The 17,141-nt window shown below is 37.7% G+C and overlaps 1 pseudogene; it reads right to left on the bottom strand.

Annotated features, from left to right (window-relative positions):
• Positions 1-442: 442 nt before the first annotated feature.
• On the bottom strand, positions 443-2,403 carry LOC125186910 (protein DETOXIFICATION 49 pseudogene; annotated as a pseudogene).
• Positions 2,404-17,141: the final 14,738 nt, after the last annotated feature.

The following is a 17,141-nucleotide window of genomic DNA, read 5'->3' on the forward strand; positions in this document are numbered from 1 at the left end:
CCTCGTCGGGTTGGAAGAGTGAATGAGTGAGTGAGTGACTGAGAAATGATTTGAGATTTGAGGATTTTGTGTGAAAAATGAGTGAAAATGAGGTGTATTTATAGATTGAAAAATTAAAAAAGAAAAAAGAAAAAACGCGTCGCTCATTCTCATCCTTGTTCGGTGTTGTCCGTGTGCCTACAATGGGCGGACGACGCGTCGGACGAGCGATAGGCAACGCGTCATCCGCGACCGAAATGTCGGCCATCTTGCTCGTCCGGACGATCGTTTGTCCGCCTGCAATGGTCGGACGGTCGCGGACGAAGACGAGTGAGAGAATTTGTCCGGACGAATTTTGAACCATTGCGAATAGCGATAGTAAGATGAAAAATTGTGTTAAGTGAATTAAGTAAGCGAAGAATAAAGTAAGAAATGAAAAAGATAGAGAGATAGAGAGAGAGAATAAAGTAAAAAAAAATATGTTGATTATTACTAGGAAAAAAAAAATGAATGGAGATAGACCTTACTTATAACAAATTAAGTGTACGGTGCATTGCTTTCCCTCGTGATATTCAAAAAATTATCATCGTTGTCAAATTAATTGAATCCCACTAAGAAGCAACGCGAAGTTACATCCTTACCCTTACCTGAAAAATATCATATCTAAACTACCCTTTCCTCTTCTCCATCCAATTTACATTCAATAGTATGATACCAAAAAATAAAAATAAAAAAAAATCAGTGATAATTAATTATTCTATGTAGTCATACGATATCTAGCTATACTCCTAGAAGAAATTAAGAAAAAAAAAAAAAAAAAAAAATCAACAGAGACAATCTTGTTGGTTTTCCGATATTAGCTTATGATGATGATCAAATTGTTGATCATCATATTCTCCGGTGAGCTCCTCCGCTCTCCGGGCCTCGAATTCCCAATCCGTTCTGAGCAGCACCACCATCATTGTGATCATACACGAAGCTTGGGCCGCCAACAGCCCGATCCACAGGCCCTCAAAATCCATTTTGCAGTAGAAAGCCAATCCTACCGCCACCGGCATCCCCACCAGATAGAAGCATCCCAAGTTGATATTCGCCCCCACCTTGGGCCGGGCCGTGCCCCTCAGCACCCCGCACCCCGTCGTCTGCGGGCAGTTCCCCAGCTCACACAGCCCGATTATCGGGAGGACCAGCGACGTCAGCGCGATGATCTCCTCGTCGTCCGTGAACATACGAGCCCACACCTTCCTCACCGCCACCGCAAAGAAGAGGGCCGAGAATCCCATTAAGAAGCTAAGGGAGAGCCCGGTGAGAGCCGCGAATTTGGCCCGGCCCGGCCTCCGGGCCCCTACCTCGTTCCCGACTCTCGTCGAGACGCTGAAGCTGAGGGAGGAAGGGAATATGTAGATCAATGAAGTGGTTTGGATGAGGATTCCCATTGATGCGACGGTCGCTTTGGGGTTGAGGAGAAGGCCGCAGAGGAGGATCATGATCTCGTACCACCACCATTCCAAGCAGACGGAAATGCAGCTCGGAATGGCTAAGTTGAGGAGGGATTTCCATCCGGTGAGGCATTCCCTGGTGAAGCCGCCCCACGTCTCTGTGCACCTCTTGGAGATGATTAAATATATCACGAGCGAAACGACAACGTTGAAGTTAGTCCAGATGGAGCCTAGCGCTACGCCTTGGATGCCAAGGCTGAGCTTGGTTACTAAGAGGTAATTGATGGGGACGTGGAGGAGGACGGAGGCCGCGGCGCATAAGGTTAATGGCATGGTGATTGACTGGCTCCGTAGATAAATCCGGAGAGGGTGGAGGAGCGACTGCGCGAATAAATCGGGTATGGAGTAGAGGAGGTAGGTCTGGGCCTGGGCCGCGATGGATGGGTCTTGGCCGCAGAGGAGGAGGATGCGGTCCATGTTGAGCCAGAGGAGGGAAATGGGGAGGGAGGCGAGGAGGAGGAGGAGGACGGTGCGCTGGAGGGCGAGGCCGAGGAGGGTGTATTTCTTGGCGCCGAAGGCCTGGCCGCAGATGGGCTCCATGCCAACAGCGAGGCCGGAAAGGATTGAGTAGCCGGTGATGTTGGCGAAGCCTACTGCGAGGGAGCCGCCAGCGAGGGCGAGGTCGCCAAGGCGGCCTAAGAAGAGCATTGAGATCATGGAGCGGGAGTAGAGGAGGAGGCCCGTGAGGATCATGGGGAAGGCGATGCGGCCGAGGGAGAAGGCCTCTCTAACGGCCTTCTCCGCGGTTGGCTCTTGCTGGGGTTTGGGGATCAACTTGGTCAAGATGTCGGGTTCTTGGGGTGATTTTGATGGGGAGTTGCATTTCATGTTGGTGGTTTGTTGGCACATTTTGGGCAAACAGAGAGAGAGAAAGAGAGAGAGGGTTGGAGGGGAATTCACAAGGGAGAGGAAATGAGGTATATATAGGGAGCATGAACGGCTATTGTGCCTGTCGTTTTGCGACCGGCGAAACTCAAACTACTATGTGTGCGTGTGCGGGTGCGGCCATGTTTTTTTAATACCACTTAGATTCTACAGTCGTAAATTTGGATTTCTACTTTTCTTGACCCGACTTTATCACCTTGTATTTGTTCATGTACCCACAATTATATTGAATCTTTCACAACTAGCCACTTGGAATCTTCTAGAAGACTATAACCTTCCACTAATGAAATGAGATTAACGGCTAACTGCTGTTTAAGGAGACTTAAAAGAATAGGTGTGAACATTAATAGTATATACTAAAATAAAGTGTGACTTAGTTTATGGAAAGATAGAAAAAGACAATTGAAAGTGTGAAATACATGTTGTTTTTGAGGTCGGCCGAAACAATCGGAATGGCTTATATTGGGCCCAAGCAGTCGTGGATTTGATCCATGCTGACAAAAAGAAACTAAGGATTTATTCAATTTCATCTTCATTCACCGAAAGTGTCGCACCATCTATATCCAAATGCTTTCGCCGTAATTCAATTTTTAGTAGTTTTCGCATAGTTAATCCAAAGTTTCTAGCTTACTTTTTGTTATCTCTTGAAATTTGTATGGTACAAGTTACAACTAAATTACAGATGAATGTGGTCAGCATCGACTTCGTAAGGTTGAAGTACAGCTCAAAACGAGTCCATGGGCGAAAATGAAATGAGAATGGTGTGACCGTGGCTACAGCCAAGAAGTATCTTTGGCCTATGGACAGCGACTCCACATCGTCTGCACCGTGTGGTCCGCAGTCAACAACCATAGGTGATAGGAGCAAGTCTCAAAAATTGACAACATTAATTTAGTTATTTTTCTAGTTTTTAAATTTTGTTTACACACGAAATTTCCTTCTCCACCTATATAATATATCATTCCAAATTCACACATCATATACATATTATTTTTACCATATTTTATGTCGATTGAGCTTTAGAATAAGTCGAAAAAGTTCAAGGAATTGAAGTTGAAGACTATGATGAGGACCCCATTATACTGAAATTGGTAGTAGAATCGAACTTTCTTTCTTCAATGGTCTCTCATTTTAGGTAAAAATAAAAAAATGGAACAAAAAAGTGCAGAGCACAAGTTGTAATGAGAATTGCAGTTCAAATTCATAAATGAACACAAGTGGACCAATGATAATATTGAAGTGGAGAATACACCTGCTGTGGACATAACATTACCGGTCAATCACCAGCTATTTGATTGTGTCAACCCAAAATGGAAATTTAAGTACTGTGTCTCAATTAGTTTATGAATTAAGTTAAAGTTGTGCACTTGTGCAATATTATTGGTCAATGATTGTACAGTAGACTGAATAAAACTGCAATTGGAGTTCACACAACACATACACTAAAAGTGGTCTGGTCTATAGATCCAACAAACAAATGTGGGCTCAAAATGTCTAAATAGATGATTTTAAGGTTTATTAATGGTCTGGTCTAACAAACGTGTGGAAACATTATACTGTAGTATTTGTTTTAGTTTTTGTTTCCAGAAGTGGAAATTTTGCATGCTTTAACTGCCGATAATGAACGAATGTCAGTCCATTACCATCCAACACGTTCAATCTATTTTTGTTATCTCTTCGCATATACATATTCCTTTTACATTACTTTAACAAGAAGTGGCAAAATATATTAGTACTACTAATCTAGCTGAAGTTTTTTCTGGAATCTGAGTTTGGTAAGATATATAGCTGATCCCCTTCACAATGAGATTGCGCAGAATAATGATTAATTAAAATTTTGTATTTTTAGAAAATTTAATCACTAATAATAATGATGATAATAATCTTTATTCGTATATCATTTCTACTCCATTCATTTTGACTTTTGAGTAGATATATTCCTTTTTTTTTTGTGCGTAGCCATCACCCAATAGTGTGTGTTTTTAAATCAATACAATAATTTATAAGGAAATTAACAAAAATCGAGAAAATACAGGCTTGCTAATGGTCAACACCCAAATAAGGCTAGCGAGCTGTCAACAGCCAAATAAGGCTCGTGACTTCGTGAGCCTCTGACGCGGTGATTCTATCCTAAGAGCATCCGCAGCGGGTGTCCGTCCGTCCATGCCAGCGGCGGGGACATCCGCTGTCCGCCAATGCATGTCGTCTGCCCGTGCCAGCGGCACGGCACTGCTCTTAAATAAGAGCATGTCCGTGCCGCTGAGCACCCTTACGTGGCAGCTTCTGATTATGCCGTTGGCAAATTCAATTTTTCTTTTTTTTTAAATGCGAAATAAATTTTAAAAAATAGTTTTAAATAAAAAAAATATTTTCCCACTTACCAATAAATTATTTCCGTTTTATACACATTTTTAATTTAATTTTCAATTTTTTTTCCCCCAGAATTCACATTTTCATCTATAAATACCCCCAATTCAACACAAAAAAAATTCTCATAACACTACACAATTCTCATCTTCTATCATCTAAATTCTCTCATCTATTTTCTCATCAATTTTCTCATCTTTTTCTCATATTCTCTCATCTAAATTCTCACCACACTACACAATGTCCGGCTCCGGCGATTACCCCTCCGACTCCCGCGGTTGGAACCACGAATGGTTCGGCTCTGAGCCATTCTCTAGTCCGGAAACGCAATTTTCGGCCCCTCCTAAAACCCACGGAGGTATTTTTTAGTCTTCAATTATGTAATTTTTAATTTGTAGGATTTTAATTATGTATTTTTTTATTTTCTAGGATTTTAATTATGTATTTTTATTTTTTAGGATTTTAATTATGTAATTTTTATTTTTTAATGTATTTTTATAATGTAGAAATGTTTTTAGTAATTGGAGTATTTAAATTGAATAATAGAATGATGAGACCTTTGAGCTTGTCCTTAGCTAAAAGCACGACTGTGGGTGTTGTGCTCTTGCCTAAGGACAAGGAGTAAAAATGGGTCCGGCCCACTTCCGTGCTCTTAGATAAGAGCACGGATGAGGATGCTCTAAAATTAATTGGTGATAAAAGAAGGTGAACCTTAGAGAGGTTGATTTTTTTTTTTTTTTTTTATAATTGGACCAACCTTCTATCAAATTAAAAATTCATATATAATGTGTGGTTAGTAAAATTTAATCCACATCTAATGATCCGCTCCGATACCATGATAGAACTTAATATGATTTCATTCTAAAAATTTTGTAATAAAAAGAGTGATCCACGAGACTTATATAATGGTTTCAGTCTATTTTAAACCACTATAAACAGTGACATGAGATTGACATATTTATCTAATCCACTGGTTCGGAGTAGAGCACCTTGGGAAGTCGACCCAAATATTGTGTGGTCGAGTCCATTTGAAGTAGAGGGGGTGAACATTGATGACTACTGACAAATACGAATTTTACATGTTTTTAAGGACTAGATTTGACTCATTTTAAATAAAAATCATACAAATTAGGTTATTAAATTGCATATGTTCTATATATTGGTGTTTTGACGTGTATGTTAAGAAATGATAGAAAAAAAACCTAAAAAGGTGCAAAAAGGCCAAGGTGCAGCAGCCTCTGTTCAAGCCTATTTTCCTAGAGGTTTTGAAGTCCAATCAGTGATTAATGCATACTATTCTCTCAATCGAAATTATGTGTAGAAAGTTATGGTCAAAATACAAACATTGCGCAGTGCAGTCAAAGCTGACGGAAATTAGACGGAAATTCAAGGAAGGAAACAAAATACCATATTTTCCATTTCTTGTAGGGCACCAAAAATATCAAGACTAAACATGTTTATCGCCTATAAATATCTCATAACCTAATTGGTAATATTCATCGCAGAGCCTCCAATCCCTTTCCATCTCTACACCTTCTTCCATCCCATATTCCACACATAATTCATCCATCTTCCATCAGATCGGAGCTCTGCAAATCCAGGAAAGAGAAGACTGAAGATTGAAGATTCAACCTTGGGTTTTATCAATTTCTTTCATGTCTCGTACTTTAATTGTCGTTTTTACTAGTCTATGAGAACATCTTTTGTGGAATTTTTGGTGATATATTCAATTGATTTTCCATGTTAGGCTTTGTAGTTATGTAGTTATGTGATTTATTCTTGTGTCTTCTATATTTAATTGATTAGTTACCTCTTGAATACATGTTAAAGTTAATTAAAGTACTCGGGAGATGAAATAAATTGACATGGAAAAGGGATAATTTCCACCTTAATTCAATAGAACTCGAGAGAGTTGAGGTTTTGTGTGGGTCTTTAATCTTTTAACTCTTTTGGGAGTGATTGGCTAAGGATTAGAAGGGGACTTCAGTTCTAACACCTAATCTACGGATTTCTCACATCGGGAGGGGGTTTAATCTATTATGGTGATCGACATAATAACTCTAGAGACCATAATTCAAGGATATCAATTGGATAATAGCTCGTGATTGTGTTTTTGGATCCTAAAATTCTATATTCTTTCGCTTGCTTTGTACTCCCTCCGTCCCCGATTAAGAGTCACACTTGCATTTCTGCACTCGTTTTGTAAAAGTGATAATAAATAGTTAAAGTGGAAAAACGGTAAAGTAAGAGAGATAATAATGTAAAGATGACTCTTCTCCACCTTATTCTCTATCTTATTTTACTATTTATCGACTTTAACTATTTATTATTATTTTTACAAAACGAGTGCAGAAATGCAAGTGTGATTCTTAATCGGGGACGGAGGGGGTATTATTTTGTTTTTTTTATTTATTTCTGTCTAGTTTAATTAATCAACCCAAAAATCTCGTGTCTCTAGATAGTATATGACGCTTAGTATATGATAGCTAGTTATAATCTTAGTATATGATAATATATCGATCTTTAGCTATTCACCTTGTATACTTGCAAATATTTTTAGTGTAAATAAAAATTGCATCAACAACGGAACAAGTAAGATGGGGATAGCTGCAAGGGCAACGACGAGAAACCGGTGACTAAGGTCGTGCCGAGGAAGTATACCCTTGATGAGTCATTGACTTTGGCAAAGTTCTATATCAACGTTTCTGAGGACTCCATCATTAGCACTAACTAGAAATTCAGAATGTTTTGGTACCGGGTGACCATGAAGTACAAAGCGCAACGGCCGAAGGGTAAGTACGAAATGAGGTGGAAGCACTAGGTGCGAGTCCAAAAGGACGTCGTGAAGTTGGCTGACATCTTCGCCAACACCCAGAAGATGTGGTCACAACCTTACTGACATTGTCAAGAAGTTAAATGAGGTTTTTTTTTCACGTATGAGAAGAAGCACTTCTAGTTCTTCAACGTCAGACAACTTCTCCAAATGGACCTTAAATTAAGTAGTGGGCCCGAGGCTAGAAGTGGTGCGCCGAAGAGAACAAAAATCTCGGCCAATGGAGACTACTTTATGAGCGGTGGAGCTGCGTCCTTCGACTTGAATATGACGGAGGAGGATCCTGAAAAGCCCGTGTGATCTCCCGACACTCAAAAGTAATCCGATGGGGAGAAAAGCAAAGGGGAAAGGGTAATTTTTTTCAAATTAAAAAAACAACCATAATTCACATTCATTTCCTCAATGATCTCTCAAAAAATTTATTTCTCTAGAAAAATGGATCAGATTCTAAATGAGAAAGCGATTCTCGATTATGCTATTGAAAGTTTCATGGTGACCATACCTGCAATTCAAATAGAAACGGAGAACTAGATTGCTCAACACACGACGGCCGCTAATGCCTTGTATATACCACGACCGTAGAGGTATATCCAATCTCGCCTCTAAGAAGACCTAATCGAAAATGTTTGGAACCCACCAACATTTTCCATAATTGATGAACTTTCAATATTTTGATTTTTAGAATTTTTAATTTCTCAACTTCTAGAATTTTTAACTTTTTTATTTTTGATGAAGTAATTTCACGTTGTATATAGTTTTCTTATATTTTAATTTTATAATTAAAATAATGCATAATATAAATTAATGTGAAAAGCGTGAGTAGGAGCGTGGCCCAGCAAAGACTAAAGATGGAAATAATGAGATCGTAAACGGTAGAGGTGTGATGTAAGAGCATCTCCAATGGCAGTAGCCCAGCCATATGACAAACACTGATTTTGCATGTTTTTAAGGACTAGATTTGACTCGTTTTAAATGTCAATCATGCAAATTATGTTTTTAAGTTGCATATGTTATACATTTGGTATTTTTAATGTGTTTGTTGATATATGGTAGAAAAAGATAGAAAAAAAGGTGCAAAAAGGCCAAGGTGCAGCAGCCTCTGTTCGAGCCCATTCTGCCAGCGATTTTGAAGTCCAATCAGTGTTTAGTTCATACCATTCTCTTCGTCTTTGAAAGAGCTACGCGTGGATATCTCGCACGTCTCAATCGGAGTTCTGTGGAGAAAGTTATGTCTATTCTACGAACGTTGCGCAGTGCAGTCAAAGCTGACGGGAATTTAGGCGGAAATTCACGGAAGAAAAGAAATTATTATATTGTGAAGCCCAATCTCTCCCAATTATTCTAGGGTACGAAAATTATCAAGCTAAACCTTTTTCCACCCTATAAATACCTCTTAACCTAATTTATATTCTTGATCTCAGAGCCTCCAATCCTTCTCCGTCTCTACACCTTCTTCCATCTCATATTCCACACATATATTCCTTCACCTTCCATTGGAGCGGAGCTCTGCAGATCCAGGCAAGAGAAGACTGAAAATTGAAGATTCAACCTTGGGTTTTATCTATTTCTTTCATGTCTCGTACTTTATTTGTAGTTTTTACTTGTCTATGAGTAGAACATCTTTTGTGGATTTTTTGGTGAAGATATTCAATTGATTTTCCATGTTATCTCTTGCAGTTATTTGATTTATCCTTGTGCCTTCTATATCCAATTGATTAGCCACCTTTTAAATACATGTTAGAGTTGATTAAAGTACTCGGGAGACGAAATAATTGACTTGGACGAGGGATAATTCACACTTTAATTCAATAGAACTCGGGAGAGTTGAGGTTTCATGTGAGGTCATTGGTCTTTACAATCTTTTCGGAGTTAGGTCTAAGGATTAGAAGGGGACATCAATTATTACACCTAATCTACGGATTTCACACTTCGGGAGGGAGTTTAATCTAGTTAAGTGACCGACTTAATAACTCTAGAGACCGTAATTCAAGGAAGCCAATTGTGTTTTGAATCCTAAAATTCTACTTTCTTACGCATGTTTTGTATCATGTGTTTTTATGCTTTCTTTTATTTGGTTATTTATTTTATGTCTAGTTTAATTAATCCAAAACCAAAAACTCTGTGTCTCTAGATAGTATGTGATGCTTAGTATATGGTAGTCAGTTGCAATCTTATTCCATGTGTTCGATACCTCGGTACTGACCTTTAGCTATACTAGATCTACCCTGTAAACTTGCAGGTATATTTAGTTCTAATAAATAGTGTATCAAGTTTTTGGCGCCGTTGCCGGGAAATATTATTGCTTTAAGCTGATATTGTAAAACGGTTGATAATACTAATTTAGTGTGTAATATTTTGTATAGTTTTATTTATTTTATTTCTTTCTTCTGTTTTGCGAGGAGAGCACGAATCACAACAATGGATTACTCTTCGCTCCGGTGCAAGATACATTCACCTGCTACAACATTTGATATGCTCCGTAGAGCGTGGGTGAGATATAAATTTCAATGATATAGCTCTTTGGTTTTTGTTTTTTTTGTTAAGTTTCTAGTTTAGTTGTTTTTTTTCCTCCTCCGTAAAGCTAAGGTCTTACTCCGTAGAGCTATAGCTTATTTCTTTCTTTTTTTCTTTGTTTTATTTTTTGTTTTTTGTTTTTTAAATTTTCGTTTTCTATACAGAATCGTCTTTTTTTTTAAAAAAAATCTTTCTTTTTCCTTTTCTTTTTAATTTCTTTTAAAATTATTTAAAAAAAAAAAAATAGAACTCACTTCCCCATTATATTTTATTTTCTCCTTATAATTCACACATCCATACTACAAGTTCACATTACTTAATCAAATTCTTTGGATTCTATCGATTGTTCTTGTGCTCAACCGTCATCCAACACAAGGTATGTTCTTCTTGTAATTTTTGAGTTTTGAACTTGAATTCTTTCATTGAATGACTTTGTTATTGATATGTATTGGTAGTTTGGATTGGAGTTTGAAGGAGAATGATAAATTTGTATGGTTTGGATTTATTGGAATTAATTATTGTTGGGTGTGTTTGAGTATGTGGGTGAAAACTGAATATCACTTTGGCTTGATTGTTGATACACACAGTTCATGTTCATTACTGCGAGACTATTTTATCTTGCATGAATTGTGTATTTTTAGAGCTTAATTGTTTGCTTGATCTTGGTCCATTGTTGAAATTTTTTGCAATTGATTGGGGGATAGAGGATATTACGGAGGATGAAAAATGATCATGTTAAGGTGGATAATTTGATTTGCATATTTTATGCCTTGATATGATTAAAGTTTAGGGGATTGCCACATATTATGCATTGTACTAAAATTTTCTTCATTCTATACTCACATTGCGAAATTGTAGGTACAAAAGGCATCCCAAAGGAAGTCCCGAGAATGGGGGCTAACTTATGAGTTTCAAAGAACGTCAAGCTAAAGACGTTAACCAAGCGCTTGTTGGGAGGCAACCCAACATTGGTATCATTTTTTTCCTTATTATTATTATTATTATTATTATTATTATTTTAGTTTACTCACGTCCCTACCGACTTTTCAAACTTATTCTTAACGTAGTTTTGAATAAGTTTGGGGGGATGAAGTGGTGGACCGTGAGTTTAGTTGTTTTTGTTTTTTTTTTTTAAATAAACCCGGGGTGAATCTTGTCATGAGCATAACATAGAAAACTTAGAAATATTCATGTTTAGGGACATCAGACCGAGTTGCCTATGATAAAAAGTTCTTTTATGTGTTGGTTGAGTTGACTTGATGCATTGATTTGAAGGTTTAGTTAAAAGGTGCATGATTAATGAATTGTTTGTTTACTTTGAATCATGCTTATACCTTGTGAGACTTGAGATATAATTTCCTTCTTGTGTGATTTATCTGCATTCATGTAATTGTTTCTAGAACTTGCTCATAGTCTGCCTAAGTCTACATAGTGTTTAAATGATAAAAGAGGACGTTAGGCCATCTTTCTTAGCTACTTTCTATATCCTAGCTAGCCACTTTGAGTCTTTAAAGCCTTTTTCTTTGGAAGCTAAATAAAGGGGAATATCCATGCACTCTTGGTGAATTTAGTTTATATTTTGGGAAAAGAGTTGGAGAGATAAGGTAGAGAGAAAAGTAGTGTGCTTACTTGTAAAAAGTGCATAGACATCTGTAGTTTGAATGAGATATTCGGTTGTGCATAAAAGAAAAAAAAAGGATGTAAAAAATAATAAAGAGAAAAGAAAAAAAATCAAAGGAATTTGTGAAGTGAGAAGAAATTTAGACAAAGTCTAGAATTTACTGAGATTCGAATTGTAGGTGGGGTGCTAAGTTTGATGTAGTAGAACTTGATCACTTTTGCTATGTTTGGGTTTAGTCACTTTTGCTATGTTTGGGAAGTGAGAAGAAATTTCGACAAAGTCTAGAATCTAGGACTAGAAACTGTCAGCCACATCATCAGGACAAGAAACTGGACAAACAATAGCATAGCCATAGGCCAGCAAAATTATAAAAAATAAATAAATTACAATCACGCAAAATACGGAATTAAATTTAGGACACATATACTGGAAAATGCAATAATTTTATTTAAATTAAAAAAAAGTACATTAAAAAAAACCCTCCTACTTCCACACATGATCCCACCCTCACTCCTCGTCGCCGCCGTCGCCGCTACCTAGGAACCCAAAATCTGCCGCATCTGAGTCCCCGGCGTCTCCCGCCTCCCTACGTGCGGCAGCCAAATCGGCCCGCATACTCTGGAGGAGATCATGAAGAAACACCTTCTCCACAGGGTCAGTTGCCGTCTGCCATTCACCTATGATTTTCCACATGTTCACCTGCATTTGTTGACGCGCGAGGCGGGGAGCTCGGCTGCCGACTGGCCAGTAGGGGGGGATGCCGACTGGACCTCCTGGGACCCGTGGGCGGAGCTCCTAGCTCCCCGTTGCGCCCTCTTTTGACCAACCGGACGAGTGCGGCGAGTAAACGATGGAGGGGATGAGAACTCCTGAGCATCGTCGGGGAGCTCGTGGGAACCACCGCTGCTGCAGTAATCACCGGCGAGGTTCAACCGCTGCTTCTTCAGCCAGCCAGCATCGACACCCGCCCAAAACTTCTCAGAATCCATCAGCACCTCATAGCAGTTCCAGAAGGTGAACTCCTTATAAACCCCCTTCAAGGAGAAGGCGGCCTCTGCCATCCTCCTGACATCGTCGTCAGTTTGGCCACTAGTCTTCATGCAGAGGTGGTTGGCGTACAAGCCCGCAAATCGGGAGACCGCAGCCCTGATTCGGTCCCACTGCTTCCGGCACTCCTCCCTGCTGTGTGGCTTCCCGTCTGGGCAATGTGTCTTGTAGGCTGCTGCTATTTTAGCCCACAAGTTGATGATCCTTTGGTTGTTCGACTGGAGGTGATCATATGATCCTCTGATTATTCGACTGGAGGGGATCATCGCAAACACTCACCCAAGCCTTGGACAGCGCGACGTTCTCCTCATCCGTCCACTTCCTCTGTACCTTACCCGAAACCCTTTTCCCTTGCCCCTCTTCTTCTTCGGTGCGCCCCGACCCTGACCTACTCCCCCTGTTTTAATGGGAGGGTCCGCATCCTCGAGATCTATCCCCAACTCCTCTAAGGAGAAAGCTTCAACCCCACTGTATTGCATCTCCGTTGGGATCGATGTGTGGGAAGAAGCAGTCAAAAAGTCAAGACTGGGGCGATAAACATTGTCCTTCCCCCCCTCCCCCCGGCATCCCCTGCATCCTCGGCTGCCACCCCAGTATAACCTGCATCCCCGGCACCCCCGGCACGCCCTGTCCGCCCTGCACCCCCTGCCACCCCGGCATACTACTACCCCCGGATGCCATCCCCGGAATCATCTACGGCCAAGGGTACATATTGTAGTACCCGCCCATCGGACCCCATCAACCTCCCACGGGTACTGTGGGAGTTTGCGACCTGCTCATCACTAGAGGAGAGTCGTTGTTGTTCTCCATTTCGCGTTATTGCTCTTGTACATAAATTAAGAGAGAGAGAAACTCGTTAGAACAAGTAGTGCAAATGAAAATGATGTCCAGATCGCGTGTATATAGAATTTCAAAAAAAAAAAAAAAAAAAAAAGATGGCGTTGGCCGATCACTAGCCGATCGGGCGCCTACAATGGTGGCCAGCGGATCGGCTAGCCCATCGGCCAGCGCCCAGGAATCAGCGTGGCTAGCTGATCGGCTCGCCGAGACGCCGCTCGCCGGTCCCAATTGTCGACTAGCGGACCGGCCAGCGCCCGGGAATCGGCTAGCCGGTCCGCTAGCCGCCATTAGAGATGTTCTAAGGCCACCTATTGGGGTAAGGACTAAATTATGTAATGGATGACCTATTATCGATCTTCTTCAAAAATCAAACTCTAGCAACAATGTTTTACACTGTACGACGTCATTTGTCAATCTTATTAATAAATTATACAGTAAACGAAGTAATTTGAAGACAATAATAGCAGGCTAAAGCATCTATCACGACTTCTTCAACAAATTAACCCGAATTTGGTTTTTTACCAATCATATCAAACCACGTAGTTTCTTCGTTAACTAGAAGCTGTTTTTCTATTTTTAATTTTCGTATTATTTTGCAGTGTTATAATTGTCAAACAAACTAGAAACCTAATTAACTAGGACTTAACCAACCCACTAAGATGATGCCACTTCCTCAGTCTTAATTAGGAAAAGTTGAAAGTGTGTCATTTTTCATAATGCTCTTTGAACATTTCTGATTTTAGTTAGTGTGCTTTGCCTCATTGTGATGATGTTAATCATGTGCCATGACATAAATGGCTGGTTACAATTGCAATACACACGGTACACCTGCAAAGATCAAGATCAAAGTACTCCCCCCTTCCTACAAAATATGTTACATTTTCCTTTTTAGTTTGTTGCATAAAAGATGTTATATTTCTCTTTTTAGAAAAAGTTCTCTCGCACATGAATACAAAAATTATATTTTCTATCTCCATTTAACACACAAAATAAAACCTCCTCGTGCCGTCCCACAATTGTGACATCTTTTGTGGGATGGAGGGAGTATAATTTTATGAATTTCACTTTATTTTGTCTTCATATATAATTTATAAAGTGTTTCGAATTTTTTTTGTATCCAATAAATTAATAAATCCATTAAAATAATTATTTTTGGTTGACATGGGCCAATACAATTTTTCATTGAAATCTATTTTCTCCCATAACTTTTGAAATGAGAATATAAAATCATAATTTTTATTATTTCGTAATTATTTTAGAATACTCAAAATCAAAACTAATGTAGCACAAAATCACGTCATTTCAGATTAGTCGGTGTCGTTTTAATCAGCAGTCTATACAAACAACATTAAAAATACATCGTTTTATTGGCTTATCATATTTGATTTTGCTATACACTATTTTTTATTTTTATTTGATTTTGTTATACTACTTTCACATTTTGATCCATGTAATTTGAAAAAAAAAACATACTATTAATATAATCTATTCTTCTCCCATATTTCTTCATATTTTTATCCATGTATTGCAGACAAATAAAAAAACTTGTGGGAGCTTTCATCACACTAAGAGTTAAAAAAACCGACAGATTTTATAGATACAAGCAATAGGTAGTAATAAATACCTAATAAAATGTAAACTTTATATATTGTATAAACTCAAAATTATATCCGTTAGAAAAATGTTAATAGATGACAAAATTATAGCAACAAAAATGTCAACGCAGTATCAACTGTTGACATTGTGTTGAAATTTTTATTATTGTAATTTTGTCATTTTTGATATTTTCTACCGCGATGCAGATTATAAGTTTCTACAATATTTAGAGTTCGCATTTGATCACGTCTCTACAACTAATTACATTAAAAGTTATTGCTAATTTATATGAAAGTGATTATTCTAAAGTTGACGTTTTTATGAATAAAAGTAATTGTTTCTATAAATAAAAGTGATGTTGTGCTATGATTAAAAGTTATACTTACAGTGATATTATTTTTCAAAATTATTGTTTTCACCTAAAAGATTCTATTCAATGAAACATATATACTTGAATCTCTTCAATTTAATTTAATTTAATTGAATCACTTGTACAATTTATTTTTACTCGCATCAACTTTCTCAAAACAATATATAATTGCTAATTAAAATCGAAAAAACTGTACACACTGTTTAAATTAAAAAAAAAAAAACTCAATATATCAATAACTCTCAATGTTAATAGAGTTTCATGGTCCCAAGTTGATTAATATAAAGGTAATGCATTGTTCTTATTTTGTAAATAAGAGTCTCTCCAAGGAAAATGGTAAATGGAGAGGTAAAAAGAAATAACTATCATATTTATCTTTTTTTGATAAAATTTTATGCTCCAATGAAAAAGATATTTGGGGTTGGTATTATACCTTCTTTCATTTTGAGAAAGTATTTTTACCTCTTCTTGAAAGAAAAGGTAAAAAGTTAGTTATTTTTATTTGCTTTCTTAATTTACCTTCTTCTCTTGAAGTCCATTAATTTTTAAGACGATATAATTATGTTTTTAAAAAAGTAAATGAGAAATACTATATCTTCTCAACTTACCTTTCCCATTTGAGATGCTATAAGGAAAAAGGAGTTTATGATGTACTATGATGTCAATTACAAGCCAAGTACGAGAAAAATATAAGTTGAAACATGAAAACATATAGGACAGCAGATTGTGATAGAAAAGCTTCAATCTAAGCTAATCAAACAAAGTATCTAGCTGTCTTTGTATTTAAAATAAATGTAAATAACTTCGTCGTAGTATAATTTAGGAGAAAAGTTAACGATATTATTTACTCGACTATGCCACTTCGTTGGCTGGCACTGTACCGCCTGACAGCTATTTTTGTTTGCATGCTTGTTTTGTCACACGTGTTTGTTTTTATTATAATTATTATAAGTGCATGTAAAATTAACTTAATTAATTAATGTTGTCGACAAATTAGTCACGTAACGCCACAGCTCCAAGAACCAAGACAAAATAACCGACAAATTAGTATTACTATACTATTAATAAGGGGGGAAAAAGATTGATTGTATTATATAACCGACAAATTACTAAGGAAAAAAGAAAAAGAAAAAGAAAAAGTGAATGCATACTTATCACATTATCATCCTAATCAAAGAGATAATGATGATTAATTTTATCAACTAGTACTTACGTTTTCGTGAATCACACGGGATATAAAGGATGTAATTTGTGTTTTGATACTGCTCATACATCCACGGACAGTACAGTTGAAAGTGGACCAAGTCAGTATATAATTATTGGCTTAATTAAATTTCTTGGTCAAAGATTTACAATTAGTCTTATCATATAATAGTGATAATGTGAACAAACTTTCGAAAATCATAATCGACCAAGGGAAAAAAGTGTAGAATAACTCAAAAAGATCAAACCAATAGTATTTTAAAAATCAGAGGGCGAATTGCCAATCTGGTTTCAACTAAAAACAATTAATGTCAAACTATGGAGCCGCTATTAATCGGAAAAATCAGCGGCCAGCCGGCTTTACTAGTTTTTAAATTAACTTGTACT

The sequence above is a fragment of the Salvia hispanica genome, chromosome 5 (genome assembly GCF_029641045.1).
Source record: "Salvia hispanica isolate PSC_SH4W2 chromosome 5, Shi_PSC_v1, whole genome shotgun sequence".
Taxonomy (NCBI): domain Eukaryota; kingdom Viridiplantae; phylum Streptophyta; class Magnoliopsida; order Lamiales; family Lamiaceae; genus Salvia; species Salvia hispanica.